This window comes from Micromys minutus (genome assembly GCF_963924665.1).
Source record: "Micromys minutus genome assembly, chromosome: 13".
NCBI lineage: Eukaryota > Metazoa > Chordata > Mammalia > Rodentia > Muridae > Micromys > Micromys minutus.
Genome location: NC_137982.1, coordinates 15,940,923 through 15,968,800, shown reverse-complemented (window position 1 = coordinate 15,968,800; position 27,878 = coordinate 15,940,923). Strand labels below are relative to the sequence as shown.

General features: G+C 36.2%; 1 protein-coding gene across 1 annotated transcript in view; it reads left to right on the top strand.

The window, feature by feature from the left end:
• The window catches only part of LRP1B (LDL receptor related protein 1B), a gene marked incomplete at both ends in the record, with an annotated part of 1,929,155 nt that overhangs the window by 1,760,799 nt on the left and 140,478 nt on the right, over nucleotides 1-27,878 (top strand). The gene's annotated exons all lie outside the window — the stretch shown is intronic.

The window sequence follows — 27,878 nt, the reverse complement described above, 5'->3', positions numbered from 1 at the left end:
TTTCCAAGAACCAGCTCCTAGTTTCATTGATTGTTTATATAGTTCTCTTTGTTTCTACTTGGTTGATTTCAACCCTCAGTTTGGTTATTTCCTGCCTTCTATTACTCTTGGGTGTATTTGCTTCTTTTTGTTCTAGAGTTTTCAGGTGTGCTGTTTGCTACTGTATGATCTCTCCAATTTCTTTATGGTGGCACTCAGGGTTATGAGTTTTCCTCTTAGCACTGCTTTTATTGTGCCCCATAAGTTTTGGTATGTTATATCTTCATTTTCATTAAATTAAAAAAATTCTTTAATTCCTTGCTTTATTTTTTAATGACCAATTTATCATTGAGTAGAGTGTTTATCAGCTTCCATGTGTATATGGGCCATGGTTGTTTTTGTTGTTATTGAAGACCAGCCTTAATCCATCATGATCTGATAGAATTTGTGGGATTAATTCATTGTTCTTGTATCTGTTAAGCCTTATTTTGTATCTGAATATATGGTTGATTTTTGAGAAGGTACCATGAGGTACTGAAGATAAAGTATATTCTTCTGTTTTGAGATGAGTTATTCTGTAGATATCTATTAAATCCATTTGGTTCATAAGTTCTTTTAGTTTTACTGTGTCCCTGTTTAGTTTCTGTTTCCATAATTTGTCCATTATTGAGAGTGGGGTATTGAAATCTCCTCCTATTTTTGAGTATGGTTCAATATGTCCTTTGAGCTTCAGTAATGATTCTTTTACAAATGTTGGTATCTTTGCATTTGAGACATAGTTGTTCAGAATTGAGAGTTCATCTTGGTGAAATTTTCTTTGATGTATGATATATGTATTTCAAAGCAATTACTTGTGACTTGATTCACATGTGTTGTGACATTATGATTATGAGGTAAGGAAACTTGATATTTTGTTTTATATCTGGATACTACTTTTGGTAAAACATACAGTATTTTATTTATATACATTCCCTCCTCAGTACCACGTTCCACAGTTCCTCATCCCATTGCTCTTTCCCCTTGCTTCCAAGGGCTCTACCCCCAACCAAATTTTTTTTTTCCCTGAACCATCAAGGCACTCAGGGATTAAACACCTTTTCACCCACTGAGGCCAGATCAGGTAGACCTCTGCTAAATATGTACCAAGAGCCTTACACTAGCCAGTGTATGTTCATGGTTGATAGTTCAGTATCTGGGAGCTTCCTGGCATCTGGGTTCATTGAGACTGCTGGTTTTTCATGCATATTACTCTCCCTTTAGTTTCTTCAATCCTTCCCCTAATTCAACTATAGGGGTTACAGACTTCAGTCCAATAGTTTGTTGTAAGTATCTCCTTCTGTCTCAGTCAGCTGCTGATAGAGCCTCTCTGATGATAGCCATGCTAACTTGCTGTCTTTAAGCACATCATAACATGGTAGTGTTTGGTGTTGGTGTGTGCCATGACCACATGAAATGGATCCCGAGTTGGGCAAGTCATTGGACATCCTTTCTCTCAGTTCCTTCTCCAAGATTGCCCCTGTAGTTTTTTTTTTTTTTTTAGACTGGGATAGTTAGGGTAAGGGATTTTGACTATGGGCTTGGTACAGTTTTGATTGTTTTGGTTATTTATGCCAGTTGTTTCCAAACAAGAATAATATATTATTTTTATTTATTAAGAGGCTTTGTGGTCTGGAGAGATGGCTCATCAGTTAAGAACATGTGGCAGCTCACCCAGAGGTCCTGAGCTCAATTCTACACTAAGGGGAACTTACTTGTTCAAAACAAAGACCATAGTTAAACTTGATCAATATGTTCTTCTTGTCTTCTGAGATAAAATCAAATGTTTTCAAGTATTCAGAAAATAAGTGACATTCACTTGTGTTTTTAAGAAAAGATTAGTATTAGTGAGTACTTCAGGAAATGTAGTAATTAATAACACTGGAAATAGGTTTTAGTTTTATCAATTAACTAATGACAACATTGTAAGCTGTCTAAAATGTGTGAGGTTAATTAGGTCAAGATTTTGTGTTGAGATGTAGAGGATATTTTCTTTAACATTAAAAGCATAATTTTGTTAATATCACCACAACTAACAAGGTTCTTAAGCCATGACTGTCTGCCAGGGAATATCGCAGTGTAGGCTTGGCTATTTCATTTGAATATGTATCCTGGTGAAATGAATAGGTATTATTGTTTAAATGATCATTATCTGATGGGTAATATGTTGCTTCAATTTAAAATTAGTATCTTTGGATGCACAGCCTTATGGAACTCAGAAACAGGTATAATGTCTAACCAATATATTCATAAGTGTAGTGCTACATTTTAATAGTCGGGCTCTTGGTGATAGATTTTCTACTGGAGAACCTGGATTAGAGCAGTCCCTAAGAAATTTTCTCTAAAACAACTATGATTAAACAATGTCAGAGAAGAGAAGAAAGCAGTGTTAATATAGCTAAATTGCATAAGAAATCGAGAATGAAGTCATGTTTCCTTATACAATCACTCTATTGATACCACTCTAGTAATTGAAATTCAGTTTCTTAGTATAGGCTCTGTGTTTTATAATAATGTTTAAGTGAAAACATTGGCACTAACCTAGTGAGATATTCTTTTATCAATATCTCTTGAGGTTCCTTTTATAAATTGTTTGTACTATACAGTATGTCTCAGTATTGACAGTTTTTATACGTGTTTGTGTGTTAGGTTTTTGGTAAAAGATTACATATGTACTATGTATATTAAGAATTCAAATATATACTATGTGTTTTAAAAGTAGAATTTATTATTTTGAGAAAGCAATGTTTTTATTGATATTGTGAATTCAGGGAAGATTTTACTAACTTACACAGAAAACAGGAACTTTCCATTTCCATGTGTTATTAAAGGATGATGTCCCAGGTTTCAGCACCAATGGTAGGAAAAGAGATATCTGGTTCTGAGGAAATCTGATCTTCCACGAGGTACCAATGTTATTAAAAGATAACGTCCTGGGTTTTGCCACCAATGTTAGGAAGAGGGTGAGGGGTGCATGGGGGGTATATGTCTCATACAGTTGCAGCAAAGCCTGGGGGCAAAGAAGATGCCTCTGTGAGGCATATGTTGTGAATCTCTTCCCCAAGAGGGACCAGGCACATGATGATATAATACAGGTCATGGGTGAGTTAAGAGTGTAGTAGTGGTGGAAAGAGAGAAAAAGAGAAGAGAGGATTAGAGGAGTAGATGAATAAAGGAGTAGAGAGATAGAGGCTAGCCATGAGCATGTGGAGAAAGGGGGGAGAGGAAAGGGGAAGAGGAGGGGTAAGGGGGAACAAGAGAGAGGAGGGCAACTGCAAGAGCAAGAACAAGAAAGAGCAGGAGAACAAGAGAGAGAGAAGGGGGCAAGCATCCCTTTTTTTAGTGTCAGGTCTTTGGGGTGGAGTATACCTGGCTATTGTTAGATAACTGAGGGGTGGGGTTTACAAAATCCCAACACCATGTATATACATTTATATTGCATTAATAAAGTAACTGCATTTTTATACATATTAGACAACACACTGCTTCTTTTTTTGTTTACATATATATTTCTGTTTCACATTGCCCTAAGCATAAAAGAAGAGGGCTCTTCTAATGCCTTTGGGCATAGAAAGCATTATAAAGCAATTTGGAAGGTCTTCCCTACACAGCTTGAATTGTAAAGTTAAGAAACCTTTGAAAATTTTCTAAAGTTAAATGATGTTTGATGATTATTTTGAGAAGTTTCATTGAAGAACATTCCTAGAAGAGGATAGCAATTGTATCTCTATGGAGATTAATTATTTGTTCACATCTTTTTATTAATTTAACTTGATCTTTCTCAATGTCGTATATGTATATAATATATTCTGACTGCAATTCTCATGCATTGCTTCATGAATGTTAAGACGACACTGCCTCATTGGTCCCTTTCCCCGATTCAAGATATTTTTTATTTTATGACTCATTTAGTCTATCCAGGTCAGTCTGTGTGATCATTGTATTTAAACTCGTCACTGTAGCCTGCTTTGGGATGAAGAAGTCATCATTTATTTTGCAGTTGTATTTGATTTACTTTTGAGGTGTTATCATAAAATACTTTGTCAAAAAGCAACTTATGGAACAGTTTATTTTTGCTGATGACAATACAACCCTTCTCATGATTCCAAGGTCTATGACTCCCCTTATTGAGTTTACAGAACCAGAAATTAGTTTCTGCCTATAGATTAGGCTCAAAATTCAATCATAGAACATTTGGTGGCTTCGGACGTGTAGAACCACTGCTTTACATGTTAGGCATATTTTGCTTGGCATGTTGTTCTCATAGTTTACAGGTTCACAGCTGGGTAGAGAATTGATGCTCTTCCCACTCTACTGCCGGCAGGAGGCTAAACATTTTCTAGGACTCTGAAACTCTCAACACAGAAACACAGGTCTAACTTCAAAAGCAATACGGGATTTCAGTGGTTATGGCCAGGGAACATAGATTACAATTTTCCCAAATATATTGTTCCAACAAAGAAATGTTGAACTTTTCATAGTAACACAACAAAGAAATGTATAAGTCAGTCCATTTATATTAATATATATATTGATTAAACCATAACATGACACTTTCAGCAGGCAAAGGACACTCAACTCTATGTGTAAGGTTCGATTTGAAACCATTCTTAGGCATTTCCTTGGTGGAAAATAGGGTTTTGTTAAGTTAATACATTACAAAGGTTTTAATCTGTTTATGAGGCTGTTAGATCTGACACAGAAATGGACAATGATTGTCTGTTTTGAGGAAATGATTCCCTAAGAGAAACTTTGATCAGTCTATGGATTAACAAGCTCTCCATGATTTTTAGCAGTTGATCGGCCTACGTAGACATCTTCTACCCAGAAAATCTGAAGCTAAAGACATGCAAACTTTAGTGTCCTTAACAATTGGTTCTTGTCCTTTAGTCCTGGAAAACAAGTAAGAGAATTGTGAAGAGTCTATATTGCATATAGGGTCTTTGACTAACAATTCACAAGAACGTTTACCTCCCAACCTCATGCACTAAGGTATTATTTTATGATCCACAGCTTCTAGAAACATCTTTTTCATCCATGTAAAATATCACCCTTCAAATTGTTTTCTAAAATATATTTTAAATTTGGTTATAAGATAATAATCATCCATTTGACTTTTTTTTTACTTCCTCCCTTTAGATGAACTCTGCCTTCTGGTCACTTGTCTCTTTTGAAGTTGGCTGTTTTTCTTTTTTTTTTCTTCCATTTTAATGCCCTGTAAATAGATTCTTGTGGTGAAAGGCTTTAGAAAAATATTTATCTCCAAAGCAGAAAGAATTGCATTCTGAAGATATCATGTTGTAGACACAAACAGTAAGAGATAGTAAATGTTGATGGGATTCTCACCTGAACAGCATTCCTAAACTTTCTCTAACTGTTCACTCTGACTCTTCAACTGTAGTCAGGTCTGTACTATTAACATTTATGATTGCAATCTCTGCTTGGCATCACTGAAGGAAGGTATGATTTATTCTTCTTACCCACTACCAGAAACTGTAGCAGACTGGAAATTTGAGAACAGGATGTGAGTATAATGAAATTATAGAATAACCAATAGAGGCTAATTACTTTCTTGTAATCAACAGAAAAAAATATTCTGGATGATGTTGATGTTTTTGAAAAGTTGTTACACATATTATTTTAATTAAAGATGAGGAAAGATGAATTTTAAAGTGTATATTTAGTACAGTTTTCAGTAAATTCTTAAGTGAAGGTGCATCAATTTTGTTCTCTTAAAATATTTTTGATTCAAATGTGGTAATCTTGTATGATTTCTGTATTTTCATTATGTCAAGATGATGTTCATCAAAATGCAAGAAGAGTTTGTTGAGATCTATGCTGGGTCAACATGTGGATGCTTCCTGTGTAGCAACATTACATTTCAATTAGAATTTGGAAAAATAAGCACCTATAGCATTATATTTGTGAGGATGGCAAATATTGCCACTTCACCAATAAGCGAGCAGAATTAATATAGTATCCATAAGAACTATACTTGCTTTTTAAGTAGGTGAGAAGTGATCTATTCAGCAGACACTGCTTTAAGGGATCATGACACCATGCAAGATAGAACTGAATGTATTCTCCATGGTCATGTTTTGTTACATCAAAGCTAACCTCCATGGTTTTTTTCTCATATGTACTCTTCAGAGGGCACTGATTCCCACATAATATACAGAGGATTCTGTTCACACATTTGAGCTGTTCTGTTGTATACTTCATTGTGATATTTCTAGTTGTCTACTTGAGAGACAGTAACTTGGTGTTCCTGTATATAACTGTAGACTCAGACAAACTCTCTGCCTCCCCCACTTCCTCTCTAATCTTTATATTTAGCCACCTTAAAGCATTACTGTTATATTTCTCTCTACCAACGCACCTAGTCTATTTTCCTTTTATATTTATTATTATATTTATTTACATTTTAAATGTTGTCCCTCTACACTGTTTTCCCTCCAAAAGTCCACTATCATCTCCACCTCCCCTCACCCCTATGAAGATGATGCTCCTCTACCCACCTACCCACTTCTGCCTCAGTGCCTTAGCATTCCCTACCCTAGGTCATCAAGCCCACATATGACCAAGGGCCTAGTCTCTCTCTCTCTCTCTCTCTCTCTCTCTCTCTCTCTCTCTCTCTCTCTCTCTCTCTCTCTCTCTCTCTCTCCATATTTATAGATATAGAGATATATATATTATTGCATAGTTTATGTATTTACATTTTAAATGTTATCCCTTTTCCTGGTTCCCACCACCTCCAATTCTCTCCTCCTCTTGTTTCTATGAGGATGCTCTCACCTCACCACCTGGCATGCCCCTACACTGGAGAATGGAACCTTTATAGGACCAAGGATTTCTCTACTTATTGATGCCAGAAAATGCCATCCTCTGCTACATATGCAGCTAGAGCCATGAGTACTCTTTGGGTGGTGGTTTAGACCTAAAGGATCTGATGTGGGGTGTTCATTGGTTGATAATGTTGATCTTCCTATAAGTTTGCAAACCCCTTCAGCTCCTTCATTCCTTTCTGTAACTCCTCCATTTGTGTCTCATGGTCAGGTTAATTTTTTTAGTTTTTTAAGTTTAATTGTTTTCTAAGTTTACCTTATATTATATTATTAATAATATAATGACTATACTAAACAACAAATATTCCTCCATTAAAAATTCTTTTCTTCAATTAAAACATTAAAAAGATATTTGACCATCTGGCATTATACACATAGACAACATGAAAATGTCATTTTAAACTACTTTACTGGGGGTGTCTCAGGACTCCCCACCCAGAAAAACTAGATGGAAATTAACTAATAACATTACTCATAGCCCAGCTAAGCTTAGCTTCTTTCACTGATGCTATAGGTCATATATATATATATATATATATTCTGAGACAATATAAGGAACTAGGCTGTTCAGTGACCAATCTCACATTGAACATCAGAAAACAATTGTTACTTGAATTTGAGACTGTGCATACTGGGAACATTTTTGATTGTGTAGAGCAAAGCATGGGGTTAACAGGATCAAGGTTAGCTCACAAAATGCTAGAGTTAATTTTAAACTTTGCGTGGCAGCATGATTGACAACTAAAAATACAGAGAGTTTTCTCAGCAATGCTGATCCCTGTGTAATGTGTCACTGACTCCTCGGTAAAGTTTTGGTCTCTTACCTAGGTGAAAATGCTCGTACATAAGGATTGTCCAAGAAAGCATAGCATAGTCCATGCTAGACACAAATACCTCTGCCCTGAGCTTCTGGTTTATGCTTCCAGGGCCCTGAATTCCCAAAAGGTAGATTAATGTTTTCATAATCTCAAGACACCACCCATTCTTATAGTTTATATAAGTACTCTTTGTGGTCCCTGAGCCTGCAGCCAGGAAGAAATCCTGCATTTAAATTTTAAATTTGGGACTATTTCTCAGATTTTAGAATCTTCGAAAATCATACTGAAACATCTTGTATTGTAAAAGAAGTATAACCATGAATCCATTTTATAAACTCCTAAAATACACAGCTTAAACAACATATAATAAAATATTTTTAAGTTGACATTATTTTGCCTATGACCCATAAAAGAAGTTTAGTTTTGTTATAAAATTTTGTAGTTGGGGTATCATAATGGATCTAAACAATGTTTTAAATGTTGAAAAATAATTTAGAATTCAAATTTGGGAATGTGGAGGATGAGTTGTTCATGATATGTACACTGGGACACTTGGTTTATGGCAATAACATGGACAATTATTCAGTGTCTCTTTTTCCCCCCTAATGGGCTCAACAAGTCTTATGATCATGTTTTTATAGGCACTTAAGTGAACTTTTACTTTCACTACTCAATATGGCCCAATACTTTTATTTTGTAGACAAGTAACCTGCCTTAAATAAAGGAATTTGTGGAGCTTTCTTCTTTCTTAGTTGTTTATAGTGATGTAACCATTGACTAAAGAGAGATTTGGATGGACTGGATTGATTCAGATTTAGTCATGTTATATATTATTCTTTGATATATTTTGATTTCTGCTTGTGTCTAATAATTACATTAACGTGTTAATTTTATTGGTACCCTTATTGAAATTCTCATATTCACCTCAAGCATTGGATTTTTTTCACTTCTTTCATAGCCTGATATCTCTATGATAAATATGGTTTTATGTAAGGGCAGCACTATTACAGGTGGCAAGGAGTTGTATTAAAAATTGAATAAAGACATCTAACAAGGAAGTTCACTATTAAGGTTTTTAAAGACATCTGGGAGTACAGCCAAGTGAACATTCATGTACTGTAAGCAGAACCTTAAAAAAAATCAATACCTTGCTGACTAGGCAGTCAATGAGGAAATAAGATAAAAGCTAATGTGATCATTTATTGATAGGCAGTCCCTAGCTGAATTGTAAGTCACGTAAGGGACATGTTTTTTGCTGATTGACAAAATCAGATAAATGAGTAACGAGAAAGAGGAGAGAAGAAGGAACATTTTTTTAAATGTGTTAATATAGGTGTAAAATAAGTTATATTAGGAAAAATTTATTTAAATATTCCAAAATAACAAATCTTGTCATTGGAGGCTTTACAGTAGTGTTCCTCTTAAATCACCCAAGATAAATTGTGCTTGGTACAAGAATATTATTTTCCAGTATAGAGATATTTAAGATCTGAGGTTTAATTATTAAGATAACACATCTTTTTACAAACTAGCTTTGTCACACGTTTGATATGTACATAATTTTTGCTGCCCCAGAGTCTATAGGATTACGGTAATATAATGATACAGAAGAGGGTAGCTGTTGGCAAGTTCTGTGTCCTGTTGTTCAGGTGTTAAAGTCAGTGAGCATTAGCATGGTACAAGGTCTATAGCTTAAGAACTAAGGGCCAACCATATACGATTTTAGTTTCACAGATTCTCACTACTTTTTTCCAAAGTTAATTTGCTTCATTGTAGCCTACTTGACATTTCATCAGTACATGCCATGCTTCTAGATTTGTAAACTTCAGAAGAGAGTAAAGAAACCATGACAACAAAAGTTTTACTACAGGAAAACTATTAATTCTGTTAAAACAAAGAATCCAACCATTCTGTTAAAACCCATCAGGAGACCTCCACAGGTGTCCCTTCTGACTTTCCCCCACTGATTAAGTTTGTATGCTATCTGTATTTATTTATTTTATTAATTATTTTATAAGATATTCTCTGTATTTACATTTCAAATGTTACCCCCTTTCCCCCTTTCCCCCTCTTCCCTCATCCCCCTCCCCCTCTACTTGTTTCCATGAAGATGCACCCTCTCCCAATCACCCCCTCCACCTCAGCGCCCTGGCATTCTCTAACACTGGGAAAACATGATTTCACTGGACCAAAGGCCCCTTCTCCCATCAATGACAGACAATGCTATCCTCTGCTACATATGCAACTGGAGCAGCAGGTCTCCCCATGTGCGCTCAACAGCTGGTGCCCCAGTTCATGGGAGCTCTAGTGGACCAGATGGTTGATATTGTTGTTCTTCCCATGGGGTTGCAAACTCTTTTAGCTCCTTCAGTCCTTTCTCTAGCTCCTTCATTGGGGTCCCTGTGTTAATTCTGATGGTTAGTTGCAAGCATTCTCCGCTGTATCTGTATGACTGTGGCAGAGCCTCTGATGAGGAATCCATATCTGGCTCCTTCCAGTAAGCACTTCTTAGCTTCTGCAATAGTGTGATATCTCTATTTAATTAGCCTGTTTTTTCTGGCATTCCCATGACTGTCTGCGTCTGATTATTCCTCAAAGATACTGATTCAGGCTCCGATGCTATGTCCCCCAGAAAATAACATAATTCAATGTTTTACTATGCCAAGCTCACATCCAAAACTTTTGTGTTTAAATTCTTTTTATTTTTATTTTATCTACAGTAATATTAATACTCCCATCTTCCATTTATTTCTCTCTACATGGCTTCTTATAAACTTTAAAAATTGTTGCTAGTCCCTCACTTGACCTTTCACATATAATGTCGGTGAGGACAGACTTCATTTCTATATCGACTCTTGACATACATCCCAGAGCTCATAATCCTGTGCTAATGATCATAGGCAACAATACATTTTTCATAAATAAAATATATTAAGTTTAGTCACAAAATTACACTGTACAAAAGTGAGTACAAATGGTACGTTGGAGATAGATTTCTAGAAAATGTTATTGAAGTTGCATGGGAATAAATCTGTGAAACGAAGACTATCTAGAGAAACTATAATACCGAATGGCTTACTGTGGAAATGTTTTGTCCCACCAAGAAAATTTGAGAGGCAGTGTAGTAGTATCAACTACTTCAAATAACTTGAAAAGATACTTTATTCATTATGCCAACTGGATGCTTCAGAGAAAGAAAAAGAATTATGTTTTTGAAAATGATTTCTGTGCTGGACTCTGGATGAGTTGAAGGAGGGTTTTGTACATTTTTCTATAGAAAGGCCATGAACATAACAACTATCATCTAAAAAAAACAGTTAAGTGCTTGGACTTTCAAGTATCATAACCTTTATACTTGTGGTAACCAAAATATCTCACCATGGTATTGCTGTGCTCCTTCTATCATGTGTATCAGAAAAAATATAATCTCTAAATATGTGTATAGTCTGTGAGGCCTGTGAGGTTTCCCAGACATGGTTTATATATAGGTATAGTCTATGATCTACCTAACAGGACTTACACTGCCATACTACACCATTGATAACTGTCTTTGTTGATTTTAGTGAGCTTTTATTTGGATTCTTAAAATATCATTCTGACTTTGAGAATTCTACGTACTTAAGTAAACTAGAGTATAAAAATACAAGGTGTTCTCACTTGGAGACCTTAAGTCGGTCCCCAGCAAATAAGACTGGCACAACAAACAATTTGCTAGGCCATACTTTCTTTCAATAACCTTATATAAAGTAACATGCTATTTAGCATTGTACACAACATGGATTAAGGCTTCTGGGTTATTCTGGTATAAGAAAGAAAACTAATTTCTAGACATATAGTAAATGCTTTGTGAGAAAAAACAAATGTATAATCAAATATTTCCCAAAATTTATTTTTAAGTAGATATTAAAATAATTTAGTACAAAAGAGATGTAAGAAAGAAACTTGTATATTCTACACTAGTATTACTGGATGCTGAAAATATTATCATTTTAGTGATGTTTATATACAAAACTGAAAGTATTTAATGAGAAAGTTTGAAACTCTTACATTTTTTAGAAGTTGAAAGCATCTTGAATATGCTCAGATGTACATGTGTGTGTTGACAGGTGTGTTTGTGTGTGTAAGATGGTGTGTGTGTGTGTGTGTGTGTGTGTGTGTGTGTTGTGTGTATATGAGGTGTGTGTCTCAGGCTGTGTGACAGGTGGTGTCTATTTAGGGGTTTATGGTGAAGACATATGTATGTGATGGGGTATTGTTGTGGTAGTTAGTGGAGGTTGTGTTAGTTGTGTGTGTGTGTGTGTGTGTGTGTGTGTGTGTCTGTGGTGTATGTATTCATGAACACACAAAAGTGTATTTCAAGATGGCCCAAGATATCTTGCTTTGTCATTTTCTCCTTTATTTCTACTAGAAAATTTGTTTTATGGACTTGTACTGAGGCTGGTGACCTGGAAGTACTAGACTCTCTGGCTTCTGTCTTATATAAGACTATGTGACAGGCACAGGCAATACTACAACTTACCTGTTATTTTTAGGTAAGTTCAGGCATTCACACTTAGGTAGTCAGAATTTTATAACAAGTATCAGTCAGAAAACTCTCCAAAACTTAAATTTGCTTAAAGATTTATTTCATTCTTAAAATAATGTTTATGTGGAGTGAGAAAGGAGTGGTATGTACTGTAGTTTTAGGTGCCATCAGAGGCCACAGGAACTAAATTTAGTCTAACTGGATGTAGAGATTTTATGAGCTAGGCAGGCAAGTGTACTGGAAAACAAACTGACCCCTGCCTTCTGGAGGAGCTGTGAGTACTGTTAAACACTGAGTATCTCTCCAACATGATTCTAATGCCTTTGTCATACTCTAATATATATATATATATATTGGAGAGAATGATCAAAAAATTTTTAACTTTTAGTCAAAACATAAAAGTAGAGATGACTTGCTTGTATTTGTATTCCTGTGCATCTTTGTTTAAGAATAAGTCTTTAATCATCTGTCTTTTTATAAGATAAATGCGATTGGCATTAATCCAGGTTACATAATTGACTTAAACATATACTGTACAACCTGTAGGTAGTCACTGATGCTTTGTTTTTGCTTCTAAAATACACAGTGTAGCTGTTAGAGTCTTAGCATTGATTAAATGGAACTATAAGGAAAACAATACAAGGAAAGAAAGGGTTTTTGTTTTGCTTTGAGCTCATCGTGGTAAAGTTTTTTTTTTCTGTAGATTTGGGCCGATGCTGAGATCAAATGTCATGGTGGGAACTTGTGCTACATGAAAGCATGCCTAGGCTGGATGAAGGCAGATAAGGAAGGAAAGTGAAAGAGAGGGAGAGGGTAAGGGAAGGAGAGACTACTTCTTCCAAGTTGGTCCTACCTCCCTAACATTCTAATCCCTCCAATACTGCAATCAAGTAATAAATTCCACAGGGAAGTTACCCATATGCAAAATATCCCTCATTAAGTATTTTCTCTGCAATGACTGCTTATGCCAGCCCAAAGGTCAGAGTTTAATATATGAATCTGGCATGGACAGTTTGTATCCAAATCTTAACATACAAGACACAGCACTCGGGAGTAGTAGAGCTATAGTATGGCAATAGATACAAGGGAACAGATTAGTGTGTGCACTTTCACAGACTTCCAGCCAGACATCACTTTCCACATTCCTTAAATTGACATACTCTAGCAGTAAGGTATTGAAGCCTACATCTACCAACTTCAGGTGCTTATTAAGTATCCGCCTTATTACTATTGCTCAGTAATCATGAGTTCACACTTAAGGCAAGCTGTAAGTTTGATGTGGTATATATTTACTGTTTTCAAGTTAGAGTAGATGAAAAAAATTAGTCAGAAAATCTCAAGGAACACTTCATGCATATATGCCAGTTAGCATGCTATGCATTAGAAAGATTCCAGTCAAGTCTTTCATGTTCAGTTACCTCTCTCTTCTTTGCTGCTTCCTTCTGATTCCAATGAGCATCTGTTCATCAGAAAGTGTGAAATCATTCAGTGCTCTCTGTCAAAAGTTAGACAGGCTGCATAGCTGCAATCAACTCATCATTAAAAAACTAAGCTCACATTTTAATTACCTCAAAATGTATTTGGCATTCTTTTCAGAGAACACGAAGAAAGTCTTGGAAAAACAAAGGAAAAGTTATCTGTTTGTCACCTGTTTGAATGGACAGAGGTAGGATTGCTGGACCGTTATTACATGAATCTGGAACTGACATTCCCAGAGGACTAAGGAAAACCTATGCCTCTGTATTACGGACATTTGATTCCTCTGCTTTGTGATTCTGAAATGCAAATCTCTTTGTAAAATATTTCTGAACAGTTTGTATAGGCTACAGATTTGTGAGCAGAGGAAGCTGAGGGGAGTAGCAAGTATTTTGTAGACAAAATATAAAGACAAAAGATAAAAATATTGCTATAATATAACTTTCTCATACACCCAGTTTCTATGGAAAATACGACAATACAAGATTCAAACATAAAAATTATAAGAAGTTCTTATCCATTGATAGCATTATGGAATTCAATCTGACACTTTCTGAAGATGGGTAATGCAAATTTGGAAAGTTCCCACTGACAATTACATTGAATTGACATGCAATGTAGAAAATGTCATTACTTGAGTTTCCCTAGAACTGACTCATTCCAGATTCACCTCTTTATAGAAAAATTATGTCATTTTCATTGCTTTTACTTGTGAGCCTATCTTGTTACTGTCATGATAATAAAGAAAAACTACATTTAAAAACAAAATATAAATCTTTAGATCTCAGATGGATTAGCTAAAATTGGAATTATTTTTCTCAAATTCTAGAGCAGCCATCTATCCTTCCACTTCCACTGAAAAAAAATTAAATTATGTACATAAGTACTTGTTAAAGAATATTATCCAGTTTATGAGAGAGAAATTAGCATGAAATTAATTTTTCAGAGCTACAAAACTCAACATAAATCTGAACATTCTAAATAGCCAACATCTTAAAGGCTCTAGTAGAAAATATCATGTAGACAACATGCTCAAAGATGATTTATCTGAAAGAGGGATAATATCCAAACTATATAAAGAACTCAAGAAGCAAACCACTGAGAAATCAAACAGCACAATAAAAAAATTGGCTAAGGAACTAAATAAAAAATTCATAACAGAGAGTTATAGAATGGCCAAGAAGCACTTTTAAAAGTGTTCTAACTTCTTAGTGATGTGGGAAATGCAAATTAGCATGACCCCAAGTTTCCAACTTAGACCAATTAGAATGGCTAAAATCAAAACCTCAGGTGACTTCACATGTTGGCAAGGATGTGGAGAACGAGGGACATCTCTCCATTGCTGCTGGCATGGCAAGCTTGTACAAACACTTTGGAAATCAATCCCGAGGATCCTCAGAAAATAATTAATAGATGTACCTAAAGACCCAGATATACTGCTCTTGGTCATATACCCAAATAATGCCCCACCATGCCACAGGGGCATATGTTCCCCTTTGTTAATTCCAGCCTTATTTGTGATAGCTAGAAGCTGAAAAATACCCAAATGTCTTACAACAAAAGAATGGATCCAGAAAATGTACTTAGTGAGGTACTCAAAACAAAATGGACATGTATATGTACTCACTAGTAAGTGGATATTAGCCAAAAAGTTCAGAATACCCAGGATGTAATCATCAGACCTTAAGAAGGTTAATGAGCTGAAGTGACCAAGTGATGGCACTTCAATCCCACTTGGGAAGAAGAAGAAAGCAATTATGGGAAGGGAGGTAGGGAGAGAAAGAAAGGAACTTGAGAAAATGAACAGGGAGGAAAAGAAGACACCATGATTAGGAACTGGAGGTGTAGAACAGGACAGACACCCTGAAGGCCAGCAGAGAAAAAGGAATCATGCAACCTCAAGAGGTAGGAGGACCCTTTTAGAATGTACCAGAGACCTGGGAGATGAGAGACTCTCAGGATTCAAAGGAGGACTTTAGATGAAATGCCTCACAGTGGGGAAGGACTTGTAGAGACCCACAGTCAAAAATTCTGACCCAGAGTTGTCTCTGTCAAAAAAAAAAAAAAAAAAAAAAAAAACCTGCAGGATCAAAAATAGAAAAGAGCCCAAGGGAAAGAAGTTCCAGTGACAGGCCCAAATAGAGATCCAGCTCAAGGGGAGGCCCCAAAGGCCAGACACTATTATTGATACTATGGTGTGCTTAGAAATAGGAACCCGGCATGACTGCTCTCCGAAAGGCCCAACAATATGCTGCAGAGGATACAATTTCCTACATCGGGTGGAGGAGAGGCCTTTGGTCCAGCGAAGACTCATTTTCCCAGTGCAGGGGAATGCCAAGGTGCTGAGGTGGGAAAGTATGGTTGTTAGAGGAAGCATCTACATGGAGGCAATGGGAGGTGGGGGATGTTTTTGGGGAAAGAGGATAACATCTGAAACGTAAAGGCAAAGAATATCCAATTTAAAAAAAAAAAAAAAAGAAGCTGAACATGTTAGATGCAGATATTTACACTCAACAAATGGACAGAAGCTGGTGACCCCAGTGATCTAATTAGGAAAAAACTGGAAGAAGCTGTGGAGGAGGGCTATTGTATAAGAAGACCAGCAGTCTCAGTTAACCTGGAGCCCTGAAATTGCTCAGACACTGATATACCAACTAGGCAGCATGCAGCTGATATGAGGCCCCCAAGACATACACAGCAGAGGATTACTAGGTGTTGACTCAGTGGGAGCAGATACACCTAACCCTCAGGAGATTTAAAGCCCCAGGGAGTCGGGAGGTCTTAGTGGGCTGTGGGTGTGGACATCCTCTTAGAGACTGGGCAGAGGAAAGGTATGGGATGTGGAACAGTCAGAAGGTAAACTGGGAGAAGGATAAAGACTGAACTGTAAAAAGAAAAAGATAAAAGAATAAACCAAGGCACTATTACTTGTGTCAAGAAGTGCTTGCTGACAGGAATCTGGTACAGCTGTTCCTGATAGGGTGTGCCAGAGCCTGACCAATATAGATGTGAATGAAAGCAGCCAACCATCAGACTAAGCATGGAGATCCAATGTAGAAGTTATGGGAAGGACTGAAGAAGAAGAGGTGGTTAGCAACCCCATAGGAAGAACAACAATATCAACCAACATGATTCCCCCAAACTCTCTGAGATTAAACCACCAAACAATGTGTACACTAGGGGACGAGGGATAACATTTGAAATGTCAATTAATAAAATAAGCAATAAAAGAAAGAAGTGGGGAGAGAGAGAGAGAGTAGGTGACTTATTACTCAGCTACAACAAGAGAAATTTAATTCTCCCATCAAGCACATATTTCACTTAATGGCTCATAATTTAAAATATTAGACCAACAACCCTGATAAAGTCTTCGAGGGACTATCATACTTCCTTCTGAGGATTTACATACCAAGCCTTCACCATTCTTTTTCCCAAATATATATGCAACAGCCCACTGAGCTCTAAAAACTCTGGATTTTTCCACAATCTTTCATACACCAACTCATGTCTGTCACACAATATTCTTTTCCTGACATCACTTAATATATTAACTAGGGTTCCGTGGAAATGAACTGTTTATCTTATAACTTGTCTTTTGTCCTATGAAATTGTATTTTCTGATACAGAAACCATGGAGGAACAGCCGTGGAAAGAACATGGCTTGTTCAGCCTGTCTTTTTATAGCACGCAGAACTCCCTACCCAAGTGTGGCACTTCCCACAGTAAGCTGTACCCACGCACATTCCTCATCAATCGATTGTAGTTTCTGTGATAGTCTCCATTTGCTGAGAAAAGGGCAGATAAGATCTAGTAAGGAATCATGGGGTCTAACAAAGGGGTAGCTATAGATTTTTTTTTTTCTAAGATGCATGACTTCACTAGCCAAGAGAAGCTGACTGGTCTTCTAGTACCAAGCACAATTTCCCTCCTGTTGAATGGTCCTTAAGTCCAATTAGGCAAATTGTTGGTTGAAATCAAAATGTGAGTGTCTCTCATTGCACCTTTAGGCATATCTTGCCATGTTTCGATTGTAGTGGTTCATATATGCTGCAGTTGGGGTAGAACTCTTTAATTCTTTTCTTAGTGTACATAGTTCTTTTCTGGAAGCATGAAAACTAGACTCCAGAAAATATATTGTCAGATCATTTGAGTTCCATGTCTAAAGTGCACAGTTTTCAGCAATAGAGGCCCACCAATGACAATAATCTATATTGTTTTGTGAGTCAATTGGACTACTCTGACAAACCATTAGGAAGGCATTTTCTGATGCCTGGTACTGGGGTTTTGGTTAGTCTCTGGCTCTTATTGAAAGCACTATCAGGACAGTGTCTAACCCTATTTGAGACACATCCTATTATATATATGTGTGTGTGTGTGTGTGTGTGTGTGTGTGTGTGTGTGTGTGTGTGTGCATACATGTATATGTATATACATATACTCATACACTTATATTAATTATGTATACATCTCACAGGTTTAATTTATACATAGGTTTGTGTATACACAGACACATACAAAATACATACATACATGTGTGTAACAATCATAAAGGAAAAGAAGTAAACATAAGAGTAAAGGGCACTCTCCTTTGAGGGTTTTAAAATAGGTTAGCTCAAAGCAGTTAGAAGGAGGAAAGCTATAGGATAGACTGATGTAATTCGATTTCAATTAAAAGAACGTTAAAAATCATCAATCAAAAAAAAAAAATCTAACTTTGGTTTGCCCACAGGCCAGTTTGGTGGAGTTAGGGTCTCATATAGAATTCTTTCTTCCACAATAACTCTAGCTTGTTGCATGCTGACATACAACTATATATCAACTTAATTTTCTACTTAATATACTGCTACTGTTTTTTCTTTGATCTCTGTATCTATAACCCCTGCCTAACAAAAGACAATAAAATTGCTTTTTACATTCAATATAATTTTATAAACTTGGCATCATTTAAGCATAATTTAGATATACATTGAAGTATAACTGAAGTAACTTTGTAATTTCAAAAATATTTGTTAAGAAATTCTACTTCCTATTAAATTGAATGGGAATTGTTATTGGAAACATATTGAACATGTGTTGTAATTTTGGAATCATTCACTCAATATTATATTTCTTTTCATACCTTATTTTATTTATTAACAGTTTTTAAATAGTGTATCAGACATTCTCCTTTTCAATAATATTTAATTACTCTACATCAACAATATTTTAAAGATATTTGAATTACTTCTTTATCCTCAAAAACTCACAATAAAATTGTGAAAATTAGTGAATCCGTTCTGTATAAAGCTAAAGAATATGATCAGTACAATAACTGAGGTTTCAAATCACTGGATACAGTCCAGCTATATTTCCTATAAATTGTTTAGTTCCTTTCAGTAATCTTTTGTGATTCTCCTTATGAAGAGCTTCCATACACATATAAGTATATGTTATGTGTGGATGACTCTCAGATTCCATTACTTTCTTATAGTAATTCAGTTTTTCCATGCTCCATTGATTCCTTTGGGTCAAAGATATACTTAAATTCCTTTTTTGTTGTTGTCAGAACATTTCTCCAGTTTTTGCTCCCAGAGACATCATTGTATGGTCACTGACTTCTTTTCAGATGTATTTATGTGCAAAAATAATGCAGGATGAAATGCAAACACATCATTGCCTGCCTTTAGAATCCCTTAGTCTAACTCTCTACGATTACTTATCTGTAGCAGTAGCCCTCAGTTTATAGGGGAGCTTTTTCTCAAGCTATGGGCACTACTATTATGGGCTTTTTGAGACACCACCCTTGAGTGAACAGACTGGAATATAACAGACCTACAAAGACTACTTACTGTAGCACTACAGTTTTCTCATGGCGTGGAGAGTGGTTAAAACATTCCTTCTCTGACAGCAGGTGAAACCAGAAGGAAAACAACCACAATAATAGTAACTGCAGCAGCAGCAGTGAAACAGAATAGGATAGATGGTTAGACCAACTCTTAGGAGAGCTTTTAAGAAGTTGTAAATCCTATAATACTGCTGCCATCGTCATGATGCTAAACTGTGGAAAAATTAATGTGCCACTGCAACTGAAGTCTTCTAATTAATGATGAAACACGTCACATAGTGAAAACTGACGTTAATGTGAAGTACTACACTGTGGAGTGTGTGTGTGTGTGTGTGTGTGTGTGTGTGTGTGTGTGTATGTGTGTGTGTGTGCATATATGTATTTTATACCCAGTGTTTGCTTAACAGAATCATCAAGCTCTATTTAAGAAACATTGATTTTATGTGTATCTCATCCTAGTCATTGTGATTTTAGGTATGAAAGAGGGTTTGGACATGGCAATTTTTAATTTTTTTCCACTGCCCTTGTTAATAGTTATTACTAAATTTGAAAAAAATAACTTAGAATTAGCTACAACATAAGATTCTTGGCAGCAACATCCACAAGGTCATGACTTTGGACACATGATGTGTGCTAGTATTGAAGGCACAGAGGCTTAAGAATGGCTTCATATTAAGATAACATAGTGTGTTAAAGGGCTAGCATGTCTTTAGGGAGACAGTCGTGGGAAACTGTGAAGCTATAGTCTAGAATATAGTGAAAAACACAGGATATTAAAAATGCTAGGACTTTAGGGTGTCTGAGTTTGGTTCTGTCACCAGCCCCAGTTGCAGCACGTGCAGTTATAGTTGGCAGTTTTCCTCAATTCTCTCTCTTCTTTCATTTATCTGTTTATCCTGTAGCTCCACCCTCTTCTGAATGCAATGTTTATTGTATACTGTTGTGTATACAATCTTTGTAACCTCTCTACAGTTTTATAAAGATAACAGTTAAAAGATTACCTCAGGTTGTAGAAGAGATTTAGGATATTAAATTTTTCACATCTTAGAAGTAATGGGGAGAGGGCAAGGGAAGGGGAAAAGTAGAACATGATCAGTATTGGGAGGGACAGGAGAGAAGCCCTGAGGGCCAGCAGAATAAATGGAAATAAGTAATGTTGGTGGTGTTGGAGGTTGGGTGACCATCTGAAGGTACCAGAGACCTGGTAAGAGAGGGCCTCTCAGGACTGTAGATGTTAGATGAAATGCCCATAGTGGGGAGAGGGTACTGTATAGTCATCAAGTCAAGAGAAGGAGTTGCCATCCACAGTCAAAAACTCTGACCCTGAATTCTTCCAATCTGATCTGGCCTCAGTGAGAGAAGACATGCCTAACCCTTACGGAATCTGAGCCCCAGGGAATGGGGAAAACTGATGTGTGTGGGCGGGGTTTGGGACATCCTCTTTGAATCAGGGCAGGGGAGAAATAGGATGAGAAACTGGGGGTGGCCAGACCAGGAAGGGGTAATGACTGGACTACAGAAATGTAAAAGTAATAATGATGATGAAGATGATGATGATGATGATGATGATGATGATGATGATGATGATGATGATGATAATGATGATGATGATGTGGGAACTTTTGAAGTTGGTCATGAACCTATGAAAACAAGAGGCAGAGGTTGATAGCTTAAAATTATTCTGTTCAGGAGCAGGCTTGTGCTAGTTAATATTTATTATCAACATGAGATGATCAAGAATTCCTTAAGATACATGCCTAAGATCTGGGTGTGATTTCCTAGACTGCCTTAAGGGAAGTTCAAAAACTCACACCTAATATTGGTATTGTTATTCCAAGATCTGAGATTCTGGGCAAACTGAACACCAGCATTCATTGCTTTCTCCTTTCTACCTGTATGTATATTGTGACCAGATGTCTCATGACTCTGGCATTCTGTCTTTCCGATCATGGAGGAATTGGACCCTCATAAGGTTTGTCAATTACATTCTTCCTTCATTTATCCAAGTTGCTTTTATAAGAAGCTTTATCACACTAATAAAACATTCAAGTTATAAGTAGTATATCTGGTGATTATACACACACATATGTAATATAATGCTTACATGCAATCATGGGATATTTTAATTGTTTGACTAGGCTACACAGTTTGCCTTTAGGGGTTTTCACATATGCTATAGCTGAAGCTTAAATATTTGAAATTAAATCTACATGGTCTCATATAAATACCAACTAGAGTTTCCCCAATATCATGGCTTCAGTGGAAATTCTACTTAAATCTTTCTTTTTAAATTAATTCAGGAGCTGGAGAGATGGCTCAGTAGTTAAGAGCAGTGACTGCTCTTTCAGAGGACCTGAGTTCAAATCCCAGCAACTACATGGTGTCTCACAACCCTCTGTAATGGGATCTGATGCCCTCTTCTGGTGTGTCTGAATACAGCTACAGAGGATTTATATACATAAGATAAATAAATAAATCTTTTTAAAAAAATTCAAATAATAGTTCTAATACCATAATATGAAAACAAATTTAAGTTGATTATGAGCAAATTCAAAATTGACTAATTCAATCTAGAAGTAGGATCACATTTTATTTTCATTAGGGAGAATTTTTGTGCCTGGGGCTGCTAACAAAATTTTAGGTAACACTGCTAATTTTCTGTCTCATTCTGATATCCTTTTATAGTCATTTATTTTTATAGATAATCTAAGGTAATTAAACAATGTATGTTAACAGATAAATAAAAGTAATGTTTATACATAGAGCCATATTCAAGAGGTTTTTTAAATTTCCAAAATAAAATAATTATGCAAATTTTTCAGTAGCAAGAATCATTATTCATTAATTAATTGAATTTCAGTGTCGTTAGCATATTTCATTATTAGCTAATGTGTATAAAGTATCTATTAAAATTCAATAGACTGGAAGCCAGTCTTTAAATAATAAACTAGGGAAAACATACTATAAACCAGTAAGCACAGCTCCTGCTGTTGACATACATTAGTCTCTGAGCAATCATACTAGCTAGGCAGGAAGTTGAGGGGGGCGATACAAAATACACATTCCTTCCTTCCTTCCTTGCTTGCTTCCTTTTTTCCTTCCTTCTTTTTTTCCTTCCTTCCTTCCTTCCTTCCTTTCTTAAGAAGAAAAAAATCTCTAATATGAGTATTCCTTCTGCAAACTGTTTCAGGAGCACTAGCTGAATATAAAGTCCTGTTTTGCTGTTGAGCTTCTTTGTAAGACTGTAGAAATTACTTAAACTTTCTGATGCTTATTTTTCTCTTTTATTTAATTAAAAACAATAATCTTTCATTAGGATATTATGGGAATAGTGTTTGTTTTTATTAAAATGCTTAGTCAGGAACAGGACTGAGATCAGAATATTTACTACTTAATCTTCTATATTGTACCTAAATCACTTTGCTTTTCATTAGCAGTTGGAGTTTAAAGTTTCCATGGTGCATTTGTGGAGTAGAGAGTAACCCCTCCCCAGACACACTGTCACTTCCTGCTCACTTATGTTAGAAGTCTGAAAACATAAGCATCCCTGACAATCTCTACAGCGGCTCCACAACTTACCTTTTCATTAGTATGCCAAAGATCAGATACAAACAACCATAAAAAGGGGAAAAGATTCAGGATCTGACCCCCATTGTTTAAAGGCTTATGAGGTTAGAACATAAACAAAATGGTAAAGAAATAAAGAAGTGCCCCATCTCCCGATCTCCATAGACCCAGGCACAGATGGAGCTAGAGACAATATGTGCTCTTCAAATTCAGGACCTTAGTAATCTACTTACTCAAAAAGCACCCAATTCTTGACAACCATTTACCTATGAGTACTATGGAGAGTTTGGCACCCGCATCATCCAATCACATGGATTGGAGTTCTGCAACCTTAGAACTAAGCTTTCAGTATGTTACCTTCTCCAAGAACACTTGCTATATACATAATTCAACAAAGTTTGAGGAGTTGATCTTCATGTATTTTGCAAGGACTATGATCCACTATATTCATAGCAGCCTTATTTATAATAGCCAGAACCTGGAAAGAACCCAGATGTCCTTCAACAGAGGAAAGGATACAGAAAATGTGGTACATTTACACAATGGAGTACTACTCAGCTATTAAAAACAAAATAACTTGGCTTTCCCATGTTGGCTTTCCTTCTTTTTGAGCATCATAAGGTCTGTGAGTTGTTTCTTGGGTAGTCAGAGCTTTGTAGGGGTTAGTATCCTATTATCAGTGAATGCATATTATGTCTGTTCTTTTGTGACAGGATTATCTCACTCAGGAAGATATTCTCTAGATGCAGCCATTTTCTTAAGAATTTTGTTAAGTCATTGTTTCTGATAGCTGAGTAGTACTCCATTGTGTAAATGTACCAAAATTTTTGTATCCATTCATTACTGAAGGACATCTGGGATCTTTCCAGCTTCTGGATATTATAAATAGAGCTGCAATGAACATTGTGGTGTATGTATCTTTGTTGTATGTTGGAGTGTCTCTGGGGTAAATGCTCAGAAGTGGAATAACTGGGTTTTCAGGTAGTACTATGTCCATTTTTCTGAGGAACCGCCAGACTGATTTCCAGAGTGGTTGTATCAGTTTACAACCCCACGAACAGTGGAGAAGTGTTCCTCTTTCTCCACATCCTTGCCAGTATCTGCTGTCCTCTGAGTTTTGGATCTTGGCTAATCTGACTGGTGTGAGGTGGAATCTCAGGGTTGTTTTGATTTGCATTTCCCTGGTAGCTAAGGATGTTGAGCATTTTCTTAGATGTTTCCCAGCCATTTGATATTCCTCAATTGAGAACTTTTTGTTTAAGTCTGTGCTCCATTTTTAATAGGGTTGTTTAATTCTCTGGTGTCTAGCTTTTTGAGTCTTTGTATACCTTGAATATTAGGCCTCTATCTGATGTGGGGTTGGTAAAGATCTTTTCCCACTCTGTTGGCTGACGTTTTGTTTTCTTGATAGTGTCTTTAGCCTTACAGAAACTTTGCAATCTCATTAAGTCTTATTTGTTAATCTTTGACCTTAGAGCTTGAGCCATTGGTGTTTTGTTCAGAAAATTTTTTCCTGTGCCTATATGTTCTAAGGTTTTCCCTACTTTCTCATCTAATAATTTCAGTGTATCTGGTTTAATGTGGAGATCTTTGATCCACTTACACTTGAGCTTTGTACAAGGAGATAAGAAAGGGTCTATTTTCATTCTTCTGCATGCTGAGTGCCAGTTGGACCAACACCATTTGTTGAATAGGCTGTCCTTTTTCCATTGAATGTTTACAGCTCCTTTGTCAAAAATCAGGTGACCATACACATGAGGGCTCATTTCTAGATCTTCTATTCTATTCCATTGATCCATGTGCCTATTTCTGTACCAGTACCATGCAGTTTTCAGAACAATTGCCTTATAATACAGCTTGAGGTCAGGGATAGTGATTCCCGCAGATGTTTTCTTGTTGTTGAGTATAGATTTTGCTATTATAGGTCTTTTGTTATTGCAGATGAAGTTGCACATTGCTCTTTCCAACTCAATGAAGAACTGGGTAGGAATTTCATAAAGTCATTGTTGGTAATTGCTGAGTAGTACTACATTGTGTAAGTGTACCACACTTTCTGTATCCATTCCTGTGTTGAAGGGCATCTGGGTTCTTTCTAGCCTCTGGCTATTATAAATAAGACGACTAGTAACATGGTAGAGCATTTATTCTTATTAAGTGTTAAAATATCTTTGGGGTATATGCCCAGAAATGAAATAACTGGGAAAGTGGCCAGCCTTTTCTGGTCCCTGATTTTAGTGGGATAGTTTCAAGTTTCTCACTGTTTAGTTTGATGTTGACCACTGGTTTGCTGTATATTACTTTTACTATGTTTAAGTATATACCTTGAGTACCTGACTTTTTCAAGTCTTTTAACATGAAGGGGTGTTGAATTTTATCAAATGCTTTCTCAGCATCTAGTGAGATGATCATGTTGGTTTGTTCTTTGAGATTGTTTATATGGTGGATAATGTTAATGGATTTTTGTATATTGAGCCATTCCTGCTTCCCAGGGATAAAGCCTACTTAATCATGGTGAATGATCATTTTGATGTGTTCTTGGATTCAGTTTGCAAGCCTTTATTGAGTATTTTTCCATCAGTGTTCATAAGGGAGATTGGTTTGATGCTCTCTTTCCTTGTAAAATCTTTATGTGGTTTAGGAATATGGGTAATTGTGGCTTCGAAGAATGAGTTGGGTAGTGTTCCTTCGGTTTCTATTTTGTGAAATAGTTTGGAGAGTATTGTATTTGGTCTTCTTGAAGGTCTGACAGAATTCTGCACTGAATCCACTGAGTCTTGGACTTTTTTTTGTTTGGGAATCATTTAAAGATGGTTTCTATTTCTTTAGATATTATGGGGCTGTTTAGATGGTTTATCTGATCATGATTTAAATTTGGTATCTTGTATCTGTCTAGAAATTTTTTCATTTCCTCCAGATTTTCCAGTTTTGTTGATTATAGGCTTTTGTAGTAGGATAGAATGATTTTTAGAATTTCTTCAGTTTCTGTTGTTATGTCTTCCCTTTCATTTCTAATTTTGTTAATTTGGATACCGTCTCTGTGACCCCTAGTTAGTCTGGCTAAGGGTTTATCAATCCTGTTAATTTTCTCAAAGAACCAGCTCCTGGTTTTTTTTTGATTCTTTGTATGATTCTTATTGTTTCTACTTGGTTGATTTCAGCTCTGAGTTTGATTATTTTCTGCTGTCTACTCTTCTTGAGTTTATATGCTTCTTTTTGTTCTACAGAAACTCTCGTTGAAATTTGTGCTCCAATGGCTCATTTCTTGCACAAGAATTTGAACTCAACTTATATAAAGTTCTAAATCAGGAGTAAACATAGATTTTGTTATATCATTTGCCAGGCCATTCAAAGTTACAGAAAGTCTTAAACTTGAAAAGGGTTCTGTCAGTTTTAGGTATAGTCACAGTCTTAGTAATATTTCTTCTTAGACTTCAGGTCATTGTTTGAATATTTGTACAGTACGGCATCTTCTCGACATTCTACTGTTGTACACATTCTAGAAGGTATGGAAGCAGGTTGAGCATCCCAAATTCAGAAGTCTAAATTCTGAAAAGGTTTAATAATTACAAGCTTGTGATCATGACTTTGATGCCACAAGAAGGATATTTCTCAGCTGAGTTCACCTAGCAGATTCAGGTCACAGCTCTATAAAAGCTTTTGTGGAATCATATATATATATATATATATATATATATATATATATATATATATATATGATTCCACATATATATATATATATATATATAATTTTACTTACATACTATATTATGTTTCATATATATGTGTGTAAAAAATAAAGTAATTTAACTTTATCCTTGAGAGCCATATTAGAAATAAGTCATTATACTTATACAGGTAAAATAATCTGAACATATCAGAAACATTAAATGTTTCTAATGCTAAAAGCTATTTGAAAAAAAACACTCATTCTATGTACTCATTGATAAGCAGATACTAGCCCCAAAACTCGAAATACCCCAGAAACAATTCACAGAACTTATGAAGCTCAAAGAGAAGGAAGGCCAGAGGTGAATGCCTCGGTCCTTCTTGGAAGGGAGAATAAAACACTCACAGGAGAAAATATAGGGAAAAATAGAGAAGTAGGCCTTTGAGGAAAGATCACCCAAAGACTGCCTTACCTGCGGATGCACCCCATATGCAGCCATTAAACCCAAACATCGTTACTATGCCAAGTAAAGCTAACCGTCATGAACCTGATATAAATGCACGTCAGAGGCTCTGCCAGAGCCATACTGATACAGAGGAGGATGCTTGTAGCTAACCATTGGACTAAACATGAGAACCCCAATGAAGGAGCTAGAAGTAGGACTGAAGGACCTGAAAGGGTCTGCAACCTTATGGTAAGAACAAAATTATCAACCATCCAAACCCACCACTGCTCCCAGAACTAAAACACCAACAAATGAGTTTGCATGGAAAGACACAACACCCCAGGTGCATATGCAGCAGAGGAGAGTATTTTCTGACATCAATGGAAGGAGAGGACTTTGGACCAGTAAAGGATCATTTTCCAAGTGTAGGAAAATGCCAAGGCAGTGAGGTGAAAGAGGGTGTCTGGGAGAGGGAGCAGCTTCATGGAGGCAATGGGAGGGTGCGTGGTAATGAGAGAAGGGAATAACATCTGAAATGAAAATTCAGAAAATATCCAATTAAACAAAACCACTAAACAAAGGAAAAATCTAACCTACAATAATTTTATGAGTGGTTCATATCCAGGAATGACTAATAATATGAAGCTAACCACAGGCAAGTTGCATACATGTTGATGAACAGGTAGCTGTATATGG